Below are 22,282 nucleotides of genomic sequence, written 5' to 3'. Positions count from 1 at the left end.
ATGATGAACTTAACACTTAGTTTGGGTCTCAGCTACCTATTAACAATTTTTATTTTCTCCTTCCCAGCTTAAGGACCATTCCCCTTGGTAAGGAAGACAGAAGCAAACAGGAATTCAGTAGGTTTCCTCTCCATCACCTGTTACCATTGTCCCATCTGCTCTACACAGAAGTAGATTGTGTGTGTGTATGTGTGTGTGTGTGTGTGTGTGTGTGTGTGTGTGTATACACAGGCATATATACAAACATATACATATATTCGCACACATATGTATATACATATATATACATACATATATACATACAAATAACTGAATTACATGCAACCCCTCCCCCAGAAACATTGCCAAGGAAACATGGTGGGCCAGTGGTATGCCTGCACACATGGTCTGGCAGAGCATGCGTGACAGTGGGGAGAGACATGATTGAGTGGGCCAGCAAGAGTTGACTAGACTCCAGACTAGGGAGCTGGCCAGCAACCAGCAACTGCTGAAGAGTCCAGTCCATAGTTCCTTTGTGACCTACCCCACTGCCATTTATAATTCAGCCTTCGATGCTTTATATTAATGTTTGTTTATGTTCCTGTGCTATTTAAAATTGCTATTAAAGTATATAAGTATTTGCAATGATTTTTATTCTAAGCCAATAAATTTGATTTAAGATTGAGGGAGGAAAAGCTAAACCAAAAAGGAGAAGAGTTTTTCCTCAGCTTGGATTATAGTAAAATGAGCCGATTAAAGAGAATTTCTGTAATTGTGGTAATGTAAGATATTCATACTCACTAGACAAATTTGAACCCATTAGAAGGCTTAGTGAGGAAATGAGCCAGTAGCAATGAGAAGTAGAGATTGGTGTTTGGGTAACTACTCCCTGAACACGACATGCACCCAAACCTTCACAGCGCTACCTAAGAGCTGAATGAGATAAATACACAGTAGAAGTCAAAGAAGGATGAGAGATAGGAGAGGAAATGGGGCTTCTATCCGGAAGAATTTTGTGAGGTTTCACAGAAGAAGCCACATTTCCTAAATCTTAGAGGAAGACATTTTCAAGAGGCAGATATGTGAAAGGATAGTTTGTGAAAAATATATGGAACTGAGCAACAGGAGGAGATTGGAGCATAACTAATACCACAGTTTGTCTACAGCACTGAGTATGTTGGCCAGGTAGACTAGACCCTGACTGCAAAGGTCCAGGCTGAAGAGCTGTGGAGAGAAATGCTTTGTAAATCTTGCATTGCCATACAAGTGATTTTAAAAAAAAAAGAATTCAGGGAAGAAGTGATGAAGGTGTGGACTAAATTAATGGCCTCATCAGTGGGCTAGATTCAAAATATATTGTGGAACTAGGATGGGCAGGATTTATCAATTGATTAAATGTATGTATGGGGTTGGGGGTGGGATGGGGTGGGGGTGGGGTGGAAGAGAACAGTCCAAAATGACTTGAGGTTTTGAACTTGGCAACTGGGAGGATAATGATGCCACCCACAGAAGTGGGGAAGTTGGAAGAAAGAGAATATTTGAGTTTGGTTTTGAATGTGCTGGGTTTGAGGGGCTGGCAAAAACATCCAGATAGAAGGGTCCAGCAGTTGGTGGGAGATACAGGACAAGGGAAGAGAATTTGAGATGAGAGAAAGATTTGGGAGTCATCAATATAGGGGAGATAATTGAGTTAATTTCAATTCAATGGATGAATGAAAAATGTATTTGTTCACTTACATTCATTTCATTCATTCAACACTGACTAAACTCTGACTAGCTCTCTGCTTTGTTTGGGGAATACAAAGATAGATGCAACATGGGCACACCAAGAGGGAGACAGAAAAGCAGAAAGCCAATGATAGAGCTTTGAGGTGAGGAATGGGGAAGGGATGTATGTGGTACCGACATTATTTAGGGAGCTGAGAAGTACTAGTCAGAGAACCAGTGTCCCAGAAACAAAAACAGAGAGAGTGGCAGCTAGGAGGCACAGTGGATAGAGCACTGGCCTTGGAGTCAGAAGGCCCTGAGTTCAAATTTGGCCTCAGACACCTAACACTTACTAGCTGTGTGACCCTGGACAAGTCACTTAACCCCATTGCCAGAGAGAGAGAGTCAAGGTTGGGAACAGGGGAGGGGTGGTCAATGGTTTTGACTGCTTAAGAAAGTTCAATGTGGATGAGGACTGAGGGGAAAAAGTTAATTTAGTGATGTCCAGATGACCAAGTAAACTTAGAAGGTTTCCTGTGAGCATAGAAGGTAGGCTACAAAAGATGCTAGAGTGGCTGAGGAAGTGAAGATATTTAGGAAAGACAGCAATGATAGTGAGAGATGATAGTTGAAGGTCAAAGAAAAGCTGTTGTAAGGGAGCATGTTTGTAGTCTGGGAGAAAGGAAGAAGTGAATGGGGATAGATCTGAAGATGAGAAATGGTGGAACAAAGTCCCAAAAGAGATGAAAAAGACTGAGATCCAAGACAGATAAAGACAAATGGCATTAGCTTTGGCAAGGAGGAGGAACACATCAGCCCCCGTGACTAGAGGGGAGGAGAGGATGGGCAAGGACTTGGAGAGGTTTTGAGGTAGGAAGAAGGAAGGATTTGGGGGATGGGGACTTTCTGGATGGTCTGATTCTTCTGTGTAGGCTAAAAGGTGAGGTCATCTTGCCCACTGAACAAAACATGTATTTGATAACTACTGTGCACAGAGTCCTGGGTATTGCATAGGAGAGAGGAGGAGGAGGAGGAGGAGAAGAAGAAGAAGAAGAAGGAGGAGAGAGAGAGAGAGAGAGAGAGAGAGAGGAGAGAGAGAGAGAGAGAGAGAGAGAGAGAGAGAAGAGAAGAGAAGAGAAGAGAGATCATAGAATCACAGGGGCATAGATTATGAGCTGGAAGAGACCTCAGTGGCCATCTATTCCAACCTTCTTATTTTACAGATGAGGAAACTGAGGGGAAGTGGAGTTGTCTAAGGCCACACAAGTAATAAGTGACAGAGACAGGATCTAAACTCAGGTCCTCTGATTCCAGAGACAGAGAGAGAGGGAGGGAGAGAGGAGGGAGAGAGAGATGAGAGAGATGAGAGAGACGAGGGATGAGATGAGAAACGAGAGAGGAGGAGGAGAAGGAAGAAGGAAAGAGAGAAGAAAGAAAGAGAGGGAGGGAGAGAGAAAAAGAAAAAGAGAGAAGAGAGAGGCAGAGAGAAAAAGAAAGAGAAGAGAGGGTGAAGAGAGAGAGGAGGGATAGAGACAGAGACAGAGAATCTATTCTCTAGATCTTAGGAATCTGGGAGAGAAAATAATAATAACCCACATTTGTGTAACTTGGGCTTTTCTGGACATGTTTTGAGCGTGTGCAGTTTCCCTAACATGGAGCCTGCTTCATCCCCTACTGTGGGTGGGGTAACTTCCTTTGATTGGTGCCTGCATCTTTAGAAGTGGCAAGCCATTGGCTCTCTTCTCTGCCATATTTTGGCAGCTCTCTTGTCAGAGTCCTAGGGGCTGCACCCACCGTGAACGCCATGAACTGAACCGGTGAGAGGGGCAGGACTTCCCTTCCCCCACTCTCCATCCTTCACCCTAGCTCTGAGCAGTGGACCTCCAAGTGTTTATCCCTGCTCTGCGTTGTTGGTCCTCCTCGGTTTCACGTGCTGGAGGTGATTTTCACAGCTCCAGGAGCTTCAGTCACAGTAACCTTAGAGCCATGATTCCGGGTGGGGTGGTGCAGTCAGCCAATCAAAGGAGGCCACCTCTACCCACATGGCAGGGGATGCAGCAGGTTCCATGTTGGGCAACAAACTAGGCATGTTCAAAATATGCCCAGAGAAGCCCGGGTCACATCTGTATAGCCTTTATGGTTTACCACATGCTTTCCTCATGCCAACCCTGTGAGGCAGATTTTACTGGTATTATTATTCCCATTTTGCAGATGAGGAAATGAAACTGAGTCTCACAGAGGATAGATTATTTGACAGTGGCCACAGAGCTAGTAAGTGCTGGTGACTGTATTCAAATGCAGGTCTTCTGACCCCAAACCCAAGGCTTTTGTGGAAAGATACGAGGGTCAGAAGATCTGCATCCAAACATGAGCTCTGACACTTCCTAGCAATGTGATGTTGGACAAACCCCTTCCTCCTTCTGAACCTACCCTCTCTGTCAAATGAAAGGGAATGGATTAAATATTAATAAATATTACTATTATATACATTTAGAGCTGGAGAGGATTTTAAAAGCCAGGGAGTCCAAACCTCTCATTTTAGGAAAGTGAGGCCCACAGAGTGCCCCTGGTCACAAGAGCTATACTTATGTATCCAAAGCTAGATTTGAACCCAGGTCTTTGTACCTCAAGGTCCAGTCTCTAGCAACTACACCAGACTACCCATGATCCTGTGACCACAGACAGACAAAGGTTCAGATAAAGCACTCTTTGCATCCTGGGACTGTTTCACTGTGGCCTCTGTCTGCCTGCTAGTATTGACCAACACAGTGATATAGGAAATATTTGTTGATTATTTGATCAGATGTTCAAAGGGAGGGAGAAGTTGGGTAAGGGACTGATTGTGGACCATAGGATTTACTGTAGTGCCAGAAGGGACCACATCGATAATTTAATCTAATCCCCTCATTTTATAGATGAGGAAACCGAGGCCAGGAGCAGGGAAGGGATCTGCCCAAGGTCACGCAGTAAATAGATGATCCAGCATTCGAAGCCAAGCCTCCTGACTCCAAATCCAAGGTTCTTTCCAGTGCACCTATTTTATTCCTTTCAAGGGGGTGACGTAATGAATAATACATAATGTTCCTAGTCTAAATCAGGAACCAATCCCACTGTGGCTGCAGAACACTTAGGGAAATGAATTTGCTCCATGTGTATTCAGAGCTCACCTCCTGTGTCCACTAGGGGTCACCCTTGAGCCCCAGACCAGGCACCAAGGCATTACCTCTTGCTCTCCCTCATTCAGGGTGTTGATACTGGAAGAAATGGGAGAGAGTGGGGCAGGAAGGAGATGGTGCCTGGGGCTATAGAGTAAAGGGGATGCTGTGGTCAGGGCTGTGGGAGGTACTAAGATAGCAATATCTTACCCTCAAGCTGGGGATTGGAGAGGGGATAGAAAGCCCAGGACTACAGAATGAAGAGGGGACTGCAGAGAAAGTAATCAGGAAAAGAAGAAGAAAGAGGAGAAAAAGGAGAAGGGAGAAGGCAAAAGGCGAAAGGGAAGGGCAGTCCTCAATTTTATAGACACAGAAATGGATTAGGATCAAGTGCCCTCTGAACCCAAGGAAGCCATTGTCTGAAGATCCTGGGCCACGTTCTTTACTGTAAGCCCTGAATTTCTAAGATGGAGCACTCTGGGTACGAGGTACCTGGAGCCAGGTGGATTAGGAGATAGTAGAGCTGGGGATAAAGATAATGTGGGGCCCCGGGCTATGGAATAGGGTGGTGTGGGTGGAGAGGGAGGGAGCCAGGAGTCAGATTGCAAGGGATTAAGAAATACCGAGTGGTGAGAAGGAGGGAACTGGAATCATAGATCATTCTTTTTCAGGTGTTTAGCAGCAAAGGAGACAAAGTAGTATAGTGGATAGAGGGCTGGCCTCAAAGTCCTGTGTTCAAGTCCCCTCTAACACATCCTGACTAAGTGACCTGGGCAATTCATTTTACTTCTGAGGGCTCTTGACACCTCTCTAAGATTATAGTTGCAGAAAAATTGACAGCCTGAACTCACAGAAAGAATGTTGTCATTCAAGAGTTCTTGCGTTAATTAAATCAGGTCTTATTTCTTATTAATGAAGGAGAGAGATAGGAAGGTAGTTAAACGTATACGGTGAAGGGGTACTCAACAGAGTCACATAACCATTGGGTCTCAGTACTAGAAGGCACTCCAGAATCTGACCCCCTGACTGAACAGAAATGCCCTGTACTATATCACTAGCAAGGGATCTTCCAATTCCTCCCCAAAGTCCTCCAGTGGTGGGAAATTTGGTGCTTTTCACTTCTGCATGCAGTCTGTTCTAATTTGCTGGCACCATCATCCCTACCTCTTAGGAGCCCCTGGAACCTGAAAGTGGCCCCAGTGAGCCTCCAAACAGAACAGAGGGGTCACTGTGCCAGGTGGTGGTCCTAGAGGAAGAGGCTAAGTAGAGAGAGATGATGGAGTTATGATCTCAGGCATTAGGATACGTGCATGTGCACATACATGCACACACACGCGCGTACACACACACGCACACACACACACACACACACACACACACACACAACTGGACCTCCAGTAGTTCCCAGGTTTTTCAGTGACATAAGGCATCTTATCACTTCTCCTGCCTCCATAAAGGACTAAGGCAAGTTACCCCAGACAGATGGGGTAGAGTACCTATCCTACTCCCCATCCCCACCCTCACCAGCCCATCCCTCCTTGATCACTCCTTCCACCAATGCCTTCCATTTTCACTGAGTGCTATTTTTTTGTCTAGCCTAAATGCTTCCTACAGCAATCTATGGTCTATTCTCTCCTGGGACAGTTCTAGGACTTATACCTTTCTTCTCACCCCTGTTCTTCCTCTATGCTCAAAGAAATTTAATAGTAGTCTCTTTTATAAGCTAAATTTTCTCCCAGGTGCATCTCTTCTCCTTCCACCCTCCACATTCATTCCCTCATCATTCCTACACATATTTCTCTCTCCTACTCCCGATACACACTCAAGGCTCTATGGGGACCCAGTCCTGACAGTCAAGATTGGGGCCACTGACAGATTCACTGTTTCCAATCAGAGTCACTCTTCAGTCCTGGGGGGAGATGGCAGTGGATGCTGAGACCTGCAGCTGCAGGCCCAGCCCCAACCCAGCCAAAATCCCCAGCCCAGCCCTGGCCCAGGGCATTTGTGGCTGAGGAGGGGAGACAGCTAGGGAACAGGGGGAGAGGAAAGGAGGGAGGAGGCAGGAAGGGAGGGTTTCAGGGGAAATTAGCAAGGGAAAAAGAAAAGGAGGAAAACAAGGAGAAACAGAAAGAAGAGGAAAGGGAAGGATAAGGAGGAGAGAAGACATAGGCCTAAATTTTACAAAATCCAAAATGGATTGGAACCAACTCATCCCTGACCCTGAACAGCCTGAATTGTCTAAGGATCCCAGTCCTCTTCCTGGGCCTTGTCCTTGACTCTGAGGTCAGGATCTTTGAATTCCACATTCTGAGTTCAGCACCCCAGACTTTGGGCTCTAGGATCTAGGTTCTGAGCTCTGAGTTCTAAGCTCTGGGCTCTAAGCTTCTAGGCTCCCAGTTCTGGGTTCTAGGTATTAATGTTTAGACTCAGGAATCCAGGTTCTGAATTCTGGGTTCTAAGTTCTGAGCTTTAAGCTCAAGGTTTTTAAGGTCTAGGTCCTAGGATCTTGGTTCTGAGCTCTGGATCTTAAGTTCTAGGTTCCAGGCTCTGGGTTATACTTGACTCTGGCTCCAGAGTATAAAGCCAGACCTCTCTTTAGACTAGCCCAGAAAGGAGCAGTAGGATCCTGGAACACTCAACCAGTTTCTGTCCTAGGCTCAGATAGGGCAAGCCTCCTCTTTGCTTTGAGCACACTGTGTCCCTCCCTAGAGAGCAAAGTCACCCTCCACAATGGTTTTCCTCTCTTACAGAGAAGGGTTCTATAACAAAAGAATACCTTCTCCCGTCAGCTGTGGATGGAGCCCCAGCAGGGCTGAGGCCAGAGGATGAAGCTGTAGCCTGGCTGATGTCCCAGGAGGGGACAGTGACCTCCAAGTAGTCAGTTCCTCAACCCAAGAGGCTCAAGTAAGGGCCAGATTTTATAGGATTTGAGAGCTAGAAAGAACTTTGGGCGTCAATGTAGTCTCATTTTATAGACCAGGGAACTGAAGGTCAGAGAAATAAACTGACTTGTTCCAAGTCACTGAAATAATGAGTGGCTCAGCTGAGATCCAATCCCAGATCTTCTGATTGCAGGCGCGATACTCCTACCACTATCACACATTGTCTTGGGGCAGCTAGAGGGACCCTATGCAGGTAAGGGCTGGACTAAGATGTCCTCTGAGGTCTGTGTCACCTCTAAGCTATGAGTATTGACTGATTCTCTGATGAGGCGAGTGCCTGGGGACAGCACTCTTGGGGAAAGGGACTCCCAGGGGAGACTCTCTGGGGACCAGAAATTATCATCAACTCCCAGACGGAGAATTAATTGGAAGCCACAGATGGTGTTGCAGGAGGCTGGAATTATGAAGAAGCTGGGAGCTTTGAGGAAAACTGTAGGATGGGAAGATAGGCAGATATGAAGAGAGGAAACACTGCCATGGTTTACTGGATGCAGGATCTCAGGTCAGGAAGCTTTGAGTTCAAGTCCTGCCTCAGGCACATATAGCTGTGTAACTCTGGGCAACTTATTTAACCCCTATGGGTCTCACTTCCTCACCTGCAAAGTGAAGGGGATGGCCTCCAAGGTTGATTCCAGCTCAAAATCTATTTTCTATTCATTGCTGATCCAGTTAAATCCAGAGTAGGAGAAGCCCCTTCCTGCACCCAGATCCTTGGGAAGGAGAAAGGGACCATAGGATGTGGGTTTTTAATCGTCTCTACTTTACTCCTCTATAAAGGGCAGGGAGGAGCTGAAGGCAAAGGAAACCCAGGCCTTTTGGACCAATGCTTCCAAGACAAGGTGGAGAAAAAGAGAGCTCATTGAAAGGAGGAGGGCTGAAGTTGAGGATGTCATGAAGTGGGAAAAAGAGGGTGTCAGGAAAGGGACTGCTATGGGTTCCATGGCTGACATTGGTGGGAGAGTCCAGGGAAGCTTAGTTTGGGCTGGGGTGGGACCAGGGGAGTCTGACTCCCCTTGTTTCCCCACCAAGCTTCACTCAATTCCACATTCTCTTCAGCAAACACACAAGCTGGGAACACCACCAGTGTGACCAGTGATGGGCACAGGGAAGGAAGAGGAGATATTTGTCCTTGCCCCAGCCCCCAGAGAATATGAGGAAGAATGTCAACAGCCCTCTTCCCATTTTGGCTGTAGATGCGGAATGTCAGTGAGACACGAGGGGCACCTGGCCTGGGTCAAGTCGGGCTCTGGAAGAGGTCCCTCCAGGGATGGAGAGAAGAGCCAGGACACTCACAAGCCACCATCCTTGTTCTCTTCTCACCGATCTATTGCACCGTCCTTCTGGCTGACCCATTCCACTCATATGCCAAGGTCATTTTTCTGCTCTTCTGCTCAAAGAGCTCAGTGATCCTCTGTTACCTCAAGGATCAAATGTAATTTCTTCTATTCTAAAGTTACTCAGAAGCTGCCCCCTTCCTGCCTTTCCAGGCTCCTTCCATGACACTCTATGATCCGGCTGTACTGTCCCACTCACACTACCTTCCATAGTCCTTTCCTCTATCACTCAACTCCTCACCTTTGTCACGGCCCCCTGTGCCTGGAAGGCTTTGCCACCTCTCAGTTTCCCTGGCTTCCCTCAGACTCAGCTCAGATACCACCACCAGCAGATGGCCTTTCCCAGTGTCTCAACCGCTAATGCCTTCCTCTCTCAGATTTCCTTCTGTCTATTCTGTCTAGATCTTCTCCCCTCTGACCCTGTTACCACCCTGGTGCAGCCCCTCATCACCTCACAGCTGGACTATTGCAATAGCCACCTGTGGTCTGCCTGCCTCAAGTCTTTCCCTAGTCCAATCCGTCCTCCATTTCTCTGGGAAATTGTTTTTCCTAGAGACCAAGTCTGACCCTTATTCAAAAAAGTCCGCTTGTTCCCTATCTCCTGCTTTTGCTGTTGAGTCATTTCAGTCATGCCTGACTCTTCATGATCCCATTTGGGGTTTTCTTTTTGTTTTTCTTTTTTTTTTTTTGTTTTTGGCTAGGCAATGGGGTTAAGTGACTTGCCCAGGGTCACACAGCTAGTAAGTATCTGAGGCCGGATTTGAACTCATGATTCCAAACTCAGTGCTCTATCCACTGTGCTGCCTAGCTGCCTCCTTTCACCTCCAGGATCACATATAGAATCCCCTGTTCGGCCTTTAAAGCTCTTCATACTTGGCCTTCCTTCCTGCCTTTCCAACCTGCTCACACCTTCCTTCCCACCACACAGTCTGTGATTCACTGCCATTGGCCTCTCACACAAGACTCCATCTCCGGACTCAGAGAGTCTTTACTGACTGAACCCCATGCCTGCCCCTCTCTCCCTCCTCATGTCCACCTCCTGGCTTCCTTCGAGTCTCAGCCAAAATCCCACCTTCTACAGGAAGCCCTTCCCAGTCTGCCTTAATGCCTTCCCTCAGAGTCCACCTCCAATTTGTCTGTGTATACTTGTACGTAATTGTTTGCATGTTGTCTCCCCCATTATACTGTAAGCTCCTTGAGGGAAGGCACCTGTTTTGCCTTTCTTCATATCCCCAGCAGTCATCACAATAACACATGCTTCTTGACTGAGTGACTGACTGACTGACAATGTGGTATCATGGGAAAAGCTCTGGATTTAAAGACAGATAACCTAGTTTTGAATCCTGCCTCTTATAGGTGACACAGTAGATAGAGCGTAGGCCTGGAATCAGGGAGACTTGAATTCAAATCCAGCTTCCAGCACTTACTAGCTGTGAGACCCTCGGCAAGTCACTTAACTTCTGTCTGCCTCAGTTTCCTCATCTGTAAAATGGAGATAATAATAATAATAGGAAGTTGTGAGTATCAAATGAGATAATATTTGTAAAGTGCTTTTCCAAACTTAAGATGCCATATAAATGACAGCTCTCATTACCTATGTAACCTTGACTAAGCCTCACCCTATAATTCAATGACAGGGTCAAGGGACAGGATGGGGCAAGGGTGGGGGTAGGGTCAGAGAGAGGGATGAAAATGGAGATAGGTCTGGAGACAAACAAGGTGGCAGGGATAAGTTAAGCCATTGAGTAAGAGCCTGCCGAAAGTCTGGCTATGTCTAGCCAGGGCCCTCCAAGAGCCAGTCCCTAGATAAGATGGAGACACTAGGGACCACAGGGCAGGAGGCCAGAGTCCCCCTGCTGCTGCGGGTTGAAATAACCCCTATTCTGCTAATGGGAAAAACTGTGTATGAGGGCTGCTGTGCTCTGCCCTGGCCAGACCACAGCTGGAGGATTGTGTCCAGTTTGGGGAGACACATTAAAGGAAGCAAATAGGCAATCTGAAGTGGGTCCAGAGGAAAGCAAGGGGACAGTGCCCTGACATGTCCCAGTGGGAAGGGGGCAGCTCCTACAGCCAGGCCCCTGAGGCCTTGCTCAGGAAGGTTTTCTTGCTCCTGAGGGAGTTGTAGCCATGGTTTCCTGGGGTCTCTCTGTCTCCAGTTCCCTGAAGCACTGCCTGGCCTTTGGGATCCCCCAGACTCCACTCTCCATCCCCACTCAGTTCTACTGGCCTAAGGGAGGATGTCTAAGGTTCAAATAAGAAGTTACCAAGGAATTATAGCAAGGAAAAAGCTGCATAAATATGAGCGATTGTTGTTATTATTATTAAGGGGGAAAGTCATGTCAATGAGAGTTACAAAGCATGTGTAGTCATGTTTACCAAGGTCTTCTTTAACTTGTCTGACCCTGCCTGACTTTCCTGACCCTTTTCAGACCCTACCTGGCTTCCATAGGTACCCAAAGCCATGGGCCATGACCCCCAGAGGAAGAGAAAGAGTTCCTGAGAATGATTCCTGGGACGTGCAAGTCTCTATAGACTAGTATGAGCCTCATGGACCCCTTCAGTCTCCCTCATTCCCTGACCCCATGTGATTCTCTCTGAACCTATCTTACTCTTCCTGTTCCTGCCTGACCAGAGGGTCACCCTGTATGAACTTCTCTGAATCTTTTATTTACCCCTACTTGAACTCTGTGTCCCCTTTCTGATCCTATAGGATCTTGGACTCTGTTTAATTTTGCCTGACCATCTCTGACCCTACATGACCTCCCAGACCCTTCCTTCCTCTGGCCTCTCTCTTACCCCTTTCTGATCTTTCATAGACCTCTCTGGCCTCTCTGTGACTCTCCCTGGCCATGCCTGCTCCTGTCCAACCTCTCTCTGACCCTGTTTCATCCTGCCTGACCCTCTCTGATCCTGCCTAACCTTGTCCGACCTCCTTAAACAGTAGAAATTTGTTGAGAGAGAGGACACACTCAGTGCTCCAGGGTGAAAGAAGCTTGTGTATGCTCACAGACCCTCCAGAAAACCACACACATTTAAAAAAAAGCTAACACCAGATAGAAACGTGGACTAACTGAAGTTGGAGATGTAGAATAGTACAGGGTTGGAAACATGGAATGATTCAGAGAAACTGACCACTAGGGAGTCAGAGACAGACAGAAAGTCTCTCTCTCTCTCTCTCTCTCTCTCTCTCTCTCTCACACACACACACACACACACACACACACACACACACACACACACACACAGAGCTCAAGAGAGACCTGCACAACACATGATTCTTCAGAATATCACCAAACAGATGTAGAAAGAGACATGGAACTTTGGTATGGATAAAGAGATGGAGATAGCCAATCTTACTCAGACCTAGAGAGAGGCCTCTGGGCCAGACCATCTAAGCAGCCCTGAAAGGGAAGAAGGGTCAGAAGAGCAGGAAGGCACAATGAGGAGGAGTGACACATGCCAACCTTTTTGCACTCATGGATAGAGAGTTTTTCTCTCTAAGATTATGTAGTCTTGGTCAAGAACCTTAAGACCTAAGAGGTACAGATAATATTTGTTTTGTTGCTACTAATTGAAGGCAAAGACTCCAAAAGAGAAAGTAGGATTTGGAAAGTGAACATCTAGTTAGGAAGATGGTATCCAAGAAGGATATTTAGATTTATAGACCACTGCTTAAAATTTGGGAATGACCAGCTCCTGGTCAGGGATGGTGATGATAACTGGTAAGAATACATTAGCCTGAAGTCTGGAGAATCTAATCAAAAGATTTCAAACTGAAGAGGAAGAGGGAAGGAGAAGACTATCAATGAATATCCACCATGCTAGATACCATAGACAGTAGTTATAATGTAGGAAGAAAAACAGCGATAGACTCACAGAAATCTATAGAAGACGAAATCCAGTAGCCTCAATAAAATCCAAGGCCTCAATTATCGCTATACAAAGTATGTACAAAAGCATAGGTGATCTAGAGTTCCAAATACAAGGAGGAAAATGTGATCTTGTATGTATTATTGAGACTTCGTGGGAATTATAATAATTATCAGATTATGTCTCTAGAGGGACAAAGCCTAGTCAAAAGACAGTTAGATGGTACAGTAGATAAAGTGTCAGACCTGAAGTCAGGAAGTCCCAATTCAAATCCCATCTCAGCTACTGAGTAATCCTAAGTAAGTCATTTAACCTCTGTTTGCACCAGTTTCCTCACCTGTAGAATAGGGATGATAATAATATCTACTTCCCAGGGTTGTGATGTATATGTAGGGGGAGGCAGGGAATGAGGTAGTTGTAAAAAGTTTTGTAAACCTTAAAACACTATATAAATGCTAGCTATTATTATTATTAACTGAAAAGATAAAAGGGATGAGGAGGTCATTAAGTAGCATTATATATTAAAATATATTCATGTCAAAAAACAATCCAAAAATAAGAGATTTGAGGGTGGGAGAAGGGAGGTCAGATGGGGTGGTTAATGTATGGGGCAGAGCTGCTCACCATCTGAAAGAAAGAGGAGTTTGGGGAATAGATCCTAGGCTTGCTATGGAGGCACACTGTGGTAGTGATGGGAGACTTCAATTATCTGCTAAAGCAAGCTCTCACTCTTCCTAGAGCAAAACAACTATTTATTTGCCTTAGTGATGATTTCATCCTTCAAATGGTAGAGGAAGCAGCATCGGAAAATTCTATTCTAGACCTGGCTCTCACCAACACGGAGAAGCCGGCTGCCAGAAATAATGGGTACCTTGAGGGGAAGTGTCCACTCTATCTTTAGAATTTGTGATAGAGTTCAGAGAGGAAAGACAGGGCCCGTATAATAAGCACCCTGCATTTTAAGAGAGCAGATTTCAAAGGGTTCAGAGAAAGGATAGGCAGGTCCCCTTAGCTTCCCAGTTCTCCAGAGCCCAGGTAAAATGATACACTAGAGAGAGAGAAGTTCTGTGGAAAGAAAGAGGAGACCATTCCAACAAGGAAGAAAAGAGGGCTTGTCTAAAGAAACAGATGGGGGGGGGAGTGCAGCTAGGTAGCACAGTAGATAGAGCACTGGCCCTAGATTCAGGAGGACCTGAGTTCAAATCTGGCTTCAGACACATAACACTTACTAGCTGTGTGACCCTGGGCAAGTCACTTAACCCCATTGCCTAACACCCCCCCCCAAAAAAAGAAAAGAAACAGATGTGGATTTCCTGGGAAATAAGGAAGCAACCTAGAGTTTTAGAAGACATGGATGATAAGATAGCAGTAATGGAGTATGAATACAAAATTGTGGCATGGTTGCATAAGAATGATGTCAGGAATGCTACAGGTCACAGTGAACTGACTCTGACTTAGGGTAGCCAAGTGACTTTTTAAAAGCGAAATAGAAGCAAAAAGAGAAGGACTGACCCATCAGTCAACATCTGCCAAGCACTAGGGATATAAAGAAAAAAGCAAAAACAGTGCCTTCCCTCAAGGAGCTTAGAGTCTAGCTGAAGGAGACGTGTTCACATGTGGCTACATGCAAGATATATACAAAATAGGTACAAGGTAAGATACAGAGTGGGAAGGAAAAGGAGTAAATATTTATATAGCCCTTACCATGTGCCAGGCACTGTACCAAGCACTTTATAATATTTATTTCATTTGATCCTTACAACAATCTTGGGGGGTAAGTGTTATTATCTCCATTTTATAATTGAGGAAACTGAGGCAGGCAGAAATTAAGTCACTTTCCCAAGGCCACACAGCTAGTAAGTGTCTGAGGTCAGATTTGAACCTAGGTCTTCCAGATTCCAGGCCCACAGAGCCACCATGCCTCAGCAGCTGGGGTGCTAGCACAGGGGGTGGATTCATGTAGGAGGTAGTGATTGAAACAGGCTTTCAAAGAAATTAGGGATTATGAAAGAGGGATACGAGGAGGAAGTGCACTCCAGGACCAGAGAAGGGACAGGTCTGCTGCTCAGATGAGTGGAATGATGATAACTGATGATGGAGAGAAAGCATGTCTGTTCCACTCTTACTTCAATGTAATGGGGGACTGGGCAGTGGGAGCCTGGTACTTGGGGACAAATTCAGGGTAATAGCATAATACAGAGCAAATACTCTGCCTGATGCAATCCCCTACATCAAGGCTGAATGAGCCTTTTTCTGGAAGTTCCTGGTGGTGATGGTGATGATAATGATGAGGGACAGAGGGGCCTAGCTCTCCACTTCAAGGCATGCACAGGTTTTCTGTGGTTATTCCTGCCTGATTACTTTGGGTTGAAAAGGAAACTTTTGGCTGGCCGCTGAGGTGGGACTGAGAGCGTATGCACTATTCAAAGGCCCAAATGGAGAAACAGAAGTGTAAAGACAACTCTGAGCTCTGGAAGGCTGGCAGGTTTGGGAGGGGAAAGAGGTGTCTTCCCTGCCCCCCCATCCCTGCCTCTACTGAGCCAGCCAGGGGGTACATGGCCTCCTAATCAAGTTTGTGCCTGGAATTGGGCTACCCCCTGTTTGTGACTTCTTTCCTTTGGCACAGAGCCTTGTGAGATTTTGAAAGTCCAGAGGAATAAGAGGTTCAGTGATGTGTGTGTCCATACCGGTAACTGGGAGCCAAGCCCAGAGAACTGACCTGCTTGACCCAGCCCAGCAGTGAATCAACTCAGTAGCGAGGAATCAAGACGACATCTCCTACGACAAAGGAATAATTTGTCCCGTTGCTACGCTGCATTTGGAAATGAATTTGGTGAGGAGAATGCTGTGAAGCAAGTACTTCAGATTGAAGCCCAGTCTTCTTAGGGCTCACGGTGGACTAGGAGAACATGTGCCCCTGGTTCTAGGGGATGTTTTTGAATTGTGGTTCTTCTCAGTAAACGTCCTTCTGTAAAAACTAACTAGTGTTCATTGGTTAATCAATATTGAATAAAAATCAACTGGCAATTAATTTGGGGAGAACACACTGGAATAGGGGTCAAAGAAGATAGCACTATCAAAGGTCCCCAGTCCCTCAAGGGAAGGATAACTGAAGATGTTTGACTCCTAGAACACTGAAGGTGAAATGGAGCCAGCCATACCCTAGGCACCTGACCTATAAGTGTATGTGGGAGGTAGGAGAGCAAGTAAAGAGCCTTGCTACCCTTTCACAGAGACTTATGTGCTGGAAAGGATGACAGAAAAGACTAGTGGGAATTTCATACCCAAGATAAGTAAGGAAATAGGGAGAAAGAATCTATCTGCCCTTGATGAGCTCAAAGTCTGAGGCCCAGACAAATTATATCCTTGGGCACTAAAAGTCCTGGCAGAAGCGGTCGCTGAGTCACTGTCTTGGAAAGATCATGGAAAAATGGAAAAGATACCATAGGACTGGAGAAAGACAAATGACCCCATCTTAGGAAAAAGGAAGCGAATGGAGACTACAACTGGCAATAACAGTCTACATTAAGAGAGGCCTAGTGACCAGGATTAAGTCCATCTATTTTCTTATTGCTGTGCTCTGCCTGGGCAAACCCCATCTGGACTTTTGAGTTCAGTTCTAGGTATGAAAGAGGGACATTGCTAAGTGGTCAGCTCATCCAGAGCAGGGCAGCCAGGTAGGTGAAGGGCCTCAAATTTATGTCTCATGAGAATCAGTTGGGGATGTGTTATCTGGGTGTGTTAGCTTTATTGGGGGGGGGTTCATGATATCTGTACTGAAGCAGTTGAAGGGCTACCATGTGGCAGAGGGATTAGTCCCGTTCTACATTTCCCCAGAAGGTAGAATTAGGAGCAATGGGTGGAAGTTACAAACACATTGAGGTCAAATGTCAGGAAAAACTCCCTAGTAATTGAAGCTGTCCAAAAGCGGAATGGACTGATTTGAGATAAAGCAGGTTCTCTCTCAGTAGAGGTATTGAGCAAGAAAGCTAGAATAAAGGGCACAGGTGGTGTTTTCATTACTGTTACTGACCAGAAGCAAAGATTTGGAAAGTGAACAATTACTTAAGAAGATGAGATGGTTGCTGGTTGGGGATGGTGTAGAAAGGCATTATTATTCAGGTATTGGTTGCTCCAGACCAGCTTCTGATTCTGTGATTCTGCAGATTACTAAGCACCACCAAGGTGGAAGGCCCTTTGTAACACAATGGGAAGGTAAAGATTAAAAAATAAAGCAGTCTCTGCCCTCAAGGTGCTTACATTCCACTGGGGAAGAGAGTTGGGGTTCAGGATAGACATAAAAATAATAGCAGATGACAGAAGCAAAGGAAAGGTCCATATAAAGGCTTCTAAGAAAAGGTCAGTTGGTGAGCATTAGGAAAAAAAAACATTATGGAAGGAGTGGCCCTGAGCCATCCCTCAAAAGGAGATAAAGATTCTTCTAAAATGCAGAGAGGACAAAATACATTTCATACATGAAGACGGGGCTTGTTTGAATACATGGAGGAGGAGGATGGAATATTGAATTTGGGAAATAGTTTTGTTGAGGTCTAAGGGTGCTAGGAACCCCAAAATTCAAGGGCAAACAACACAAGTCCTGCCTCAAATGAATTTGACACAAGCTTTCTTTCAGCCACAGACAACGTTTATTAGAACACTGTTTGACGTGGGCAAGATTTTAAGAATGCGTGCTATGGTAGCAGCTAGGTGATGCAGTGGATAAAGCACTGGCCCTGAAATCAGGAGGACCTGAGTTCAAATCCGGCCTCAGACCAAACACTTGACACTTACTAGCTGTGTGACCCTGGGCAAGTCACTTAACCCCAATTGCCTAAAAGGGAAAAAAAAAAAAGAATCCATGCTATTTGATGATGCTTGTATTGACAAGCAGGCCAAACTCTTAAGGAATCTGAGCCTTTGTGGTGCCAATATAACTGGGCCAGACTCTTAAGGAACCTGAACAATTTAATGGGGGCAAGATGGATACTTACATACAGTGATCAAGGAGTGGCCAAAAGCTTGGGTGACAGTGAGGCAACAGAGAAGGACCTAGAAGGCCAAGATGTCCCAGGCAAATGCCAGGGACTTGGGCCATGTGGAAGAGGTCTAGATGGAGTCAAGGAGTGGCACAGACAATGAGGGCCACAATGAAAGGGCAGTTGAAAGGATTAACTGGGAAGGGCCAGGTGCCCCAGGTGAACACCAGGGACCTGGGCCATGTAGGAAAGTCCAAAAAAGGCTTTTTCTTTTTTGGGTTCCAGATCCCAAAGACAAGGTCTTTTCTTTTTAGGGGTCCGGATCCCATCCTCATTGGTTTGACTGGAATGGAGTATATGAATCAATCGTTCAAACAATAGGCACTTAATACATGCCTGCTGTATGCCAAGTACAGTGCTAGTCACTTGGGGATCTATAAAAGGAACATTGGAGATATCGTTTACAAGATTTAAGCAAGACATTTAACAGTCTTCAATATTTTGGGCCAAATGAAACATGTCAGCCAGAATACAGTACAATTTTTTTTATTTTAAAAAATTATTGACATCTTTTCTTTTTTCGTCATCATTTCCAAACATATCTCACCTATTTCCAAGGGAACCTTTTTTATAATAAATAATGAAAAGAGAGGTTAAAGGAAGACAATTCAGTAAAACTAATGAACTCATGAGCCAAGTCTGACAATATGTGCAATTTTCTACACCCCTGGTCCCCCACTTCTGAAAAGAAGAAAGGGAAGTGCATTTTGTCTTCTCTCATTTGGGGTCAAGTTCAATTATTATTATTATTTTCTTTTTTGGAGGCAATCGAGATTAAGTGACTTGCCCAAGGTCACACAGCTAGTGAGTGTCTGAGTCCAGATTTAAATGCAGGTCCTCCTGACTCCAGGGCTGGTGCTGTATCCACTACGCCACCTGGCTGTCCCTAAGCTTAATTATTATAATTTCATAATGAGTTGTAGTGTTCTGTTTCACTTTTGTTGTTGCTGTTTTTTCATTTACATTGTGGTAGTCATTGTATATGTTGTTTTCCTAGTTTGGCTTACTTCACTTTGTATCAGTTCACCTACAATTTCCCATGCTTCTCTATATTCTTTATACTCATCATTTCTCATGGTACAGTGATATTCCATTATATTCATGTAGTACAACCTGCTTAGCCATTCCCCAATCAATGGACATCTATCTACTTAGACCATGATATAATTAGATTTGAAATTGATTGGAGGAATAGATCCAAAGAGTTGTATGTAATTAATGGCTCAGTGTCAACTTGGAGGGAGGTCTCTGTGGAGTATCCCAAGGTTTTCTCTTTGGCTGTGTGCTGGTCAGCATTTTTTTTTAATCAAAGATTTAAATGCTTATCAAATTTCCAAATGACACAAAGCTGGGAGAGATAGATAACATATTGCATGGCAGGGTAAGATTTTTTTTTCTAAAAAAACAACTTGATAAGTTAGAATGATGGGCCAAATCTAATTAGATGAAATTTAATAGAGATAAATCTAACATCCTAAAATTGGGCTTAAAAAAATTGACTCCACAAGACAAGATGGGGGAGGTATGGCTGTTCATGTAAAAAAGATTGGGGCATTTAGTGGAAGCAAGCTCATTATGAGTCATCTGGAATATATGGCAACCAAAAAGGCTAACTTGATCTTAGGCTGCATTGAGAGGATCAGTGTTCAGACATGAGAGTTAACAGAAATCCTGGACACTGCTCCAGTCAGGTCACACCTAGAAATATTACTTCACTTTATCCTCACAACAACCCTGAGGGATTGGTGCTATTATTATCCCTATTTGACAGATGAGGAAATTGAGGCAGACAATGGTTAAGTGATTGCCTAAGGTCACACAGCTAGTAAGTGTCTGAGGCCAGATTTGAACTTGGGTCATCCTGACTCCCAAATTCAGCATTCTACCCACTGCAAGTGTTATGTTAAGGTTCTCTAGGTTCTACATTTTAGGGAGGATGCTGACAAACTGGGATATGTCCAGAAAGGGGATTAGACTTTGTTTTGCTTGGTCCAAGAAAATAAAACTAGAACCAATAGCCAGAAGATGCATAAAGATAGATTTAGACTCAATCTGAAGAAGAAAAAAGCAACTTCCAAATAATGAGGGCTATCCAAAAGTGGAATGGTCTTCTTCATTGGGTTCCTTGGTTACTGGAGATATTCAAGTGGAAGCTGGATGCCCGCTTGTTGGTGGTATTGTAGAGGGAATTCCTGTGCAGGTATGGGTTGGACTAGAGGTCTCTGAGGTTCCTTCCACCTCTTAGGTGGAAGGCTGTGAGCCTTCAATTTTGTTGAATGTTACTGTGTCTGTTGGGTTGAGGGGAAGGTGGGAGATTTATAAAACTTAGCAATCATCAAAACAGTTAGAACAAGGACTCTTAGAGCTTAAGGAATTTTCCATTAGTCAGCTTTTCTTACTCATTTCAATCATTTTATTTCGCTCAGTCGGTCAACATTCAACGAGCACTTAGTAAGCATTTACTGTGTGCCAGGCACTGTGCTAAGCTCTGGGGATACAAATACAAGCCAAAAAAAAAAACCCAATGCCTGCCCTCAAGAAGCGTATATTCTAATAGGGAAGAAAACACATAAAGGGGTGCTGAAAAGTGGAGGGGAAGGAAGATGTCTTCAAGGGTACCTGGTGGTAAGTATTGAATCACCAGTGGAGTTGGAAGAGGAATGAAAGATGGCTGGCCTGGGCCCTTCCTCAAAATGGAGAATCTAGGAGGAACTAAGTGATGGGAAGAGGGGACTGCAGGATGGCGAGAATCTTCCAGGGTAAGAAGAGAAAGTACAGAGATTCAGAAGCAGAGCCCCAGTAGAGGAATGAAATTTGGAAGCAAATGCTTCTCTGAGTAAGTGGTTATGTAGGAACTCAACTGTCCCCACTGGGGAGAGAAAAGGAAGCCCACACATGAGACTTGTGTGTAGAAATGAGACTTACTGAAGACAGCTGGAGAGGAGAAGATGCTGTGGGCTTCCAGATCTGTGTCCAGATTGGAGAAATGGTGTGGAAGGGCCCCGAATTGGGATGATAAGGCAACTCGGAAGATGGCTGTCCAGCTCACCTTTAGAGAGAAGGGGCTCCAGCGTGGTGCCTGCTGTAGAACAAGGTGCTACCAGCTACCTCTACTTCTAGATCTTATCTTTGGGATCTTGGAGAGGCTTAGCTGTTTGAGAGAGATGGGAGTAAAGAGCAGGATTGTTCCCAGATTTATCTGAGCTTAGCTAAGGGTATACAGAGGCTCCTATTTATCATGCTAGTGCTATGGGGCAATCCAAGTTCAAAAGGAAACTTATAGTTATCATTAAGGAAATAGCGGGGGGACCTTCTGGTTTCAGAGGTGAAAGCAAGAAGCCCAAGAAGCAGTGACCCAATTGATATGAACATGGATCTTCAGGCAGTTTTACATCTTAAATGATTTGGCAAGTGCTGAAGCCGCTAACCCTGAGTCCTTCTCTCCAATGAGGACCAAAGGCTTCTGATAGGGAGATGTTTATGGATTCTATATATGAAATTCCAACTCAGATTCTGTAAGGAAGGTGGAAGGGTGAGGGGAGGGAAAACAAACCCCCAACACACAGAGGTTCGAACAAGAGGGCTGAGGCCTTTCTTATTAATATAGCTGTATATAAATCGCATGTCATTTAAACTTTGCCTCGGTTCCCTCATCTACAAAATGGGAGTGATAATAATAGTTCCCACACCCAAGGGTTGTTGCGAGGGCCAAATGAGATAATAATTGCAAGTGCTCAGCACAGTGCCTGGCACAGAGTAAGTGCTATAAAATGTTAGCTAGTATTTGCTGTTAGTAGCTATTATTATCACCACCATCATCACCTTTTCTACAGCAAGCATTATGGATTCATTTACATTGCTCAAAGTGAGAAAGGATTGTAATTACAGTTGTAACAATCTAAGAAGCAAAACCATGTCCTTATACACCATCTAAGAAGGACTGCAGAGCAAGACACCAGACATTACAGAAAGCATTATGGTGCCTCCAATTCTGCTGGCCCTGCCACAAAGCTGTAGGCAGGCTTCGGAATGGGCCAAGGGACCAGCAAGGAGCCGGGAGTGGGTCTGGGACGTATGGGAAAGGTTCTTTGCACAAGGTGTGTGTTCCTCTTCCTGGCCCAAGGAGAAGCCCTGTAGTTATAAGAAACACCAAAAACCCGCTGGGAGATGGAATGAAGTCAGGGAAGAGGCTAGAGTTGTGAATAAAATTGTTGAGTTGTTCTTCAGTTGTGTGGACTCTTTGTGATCCCATTTGGGGT

Source organism: Phascolarctos cinereus, unplaced genomic scaffold, assembly GCF_003287225.1.
Source record: "Phascolarctos cinereus isolate Bilbo 61053 unplaced genomic scaffold, phaCin_HiC Scaffold_726;HRSCAF=1367, whole genome shotgun sequence".
In the NCBI taxonomy this organism is placed as follows: domain Eukaryota; kingdom Metazoa; phylum Chordata; class Mammalia; order Diprotodontia; family Phascolarctidae; genus Phascolarctos; species Phascolarctos cinereus.
The sequence above is the reverse complement of the archived record's forward strand: the minus strand, read 5'-3'. Positions refer to the sequence as shown.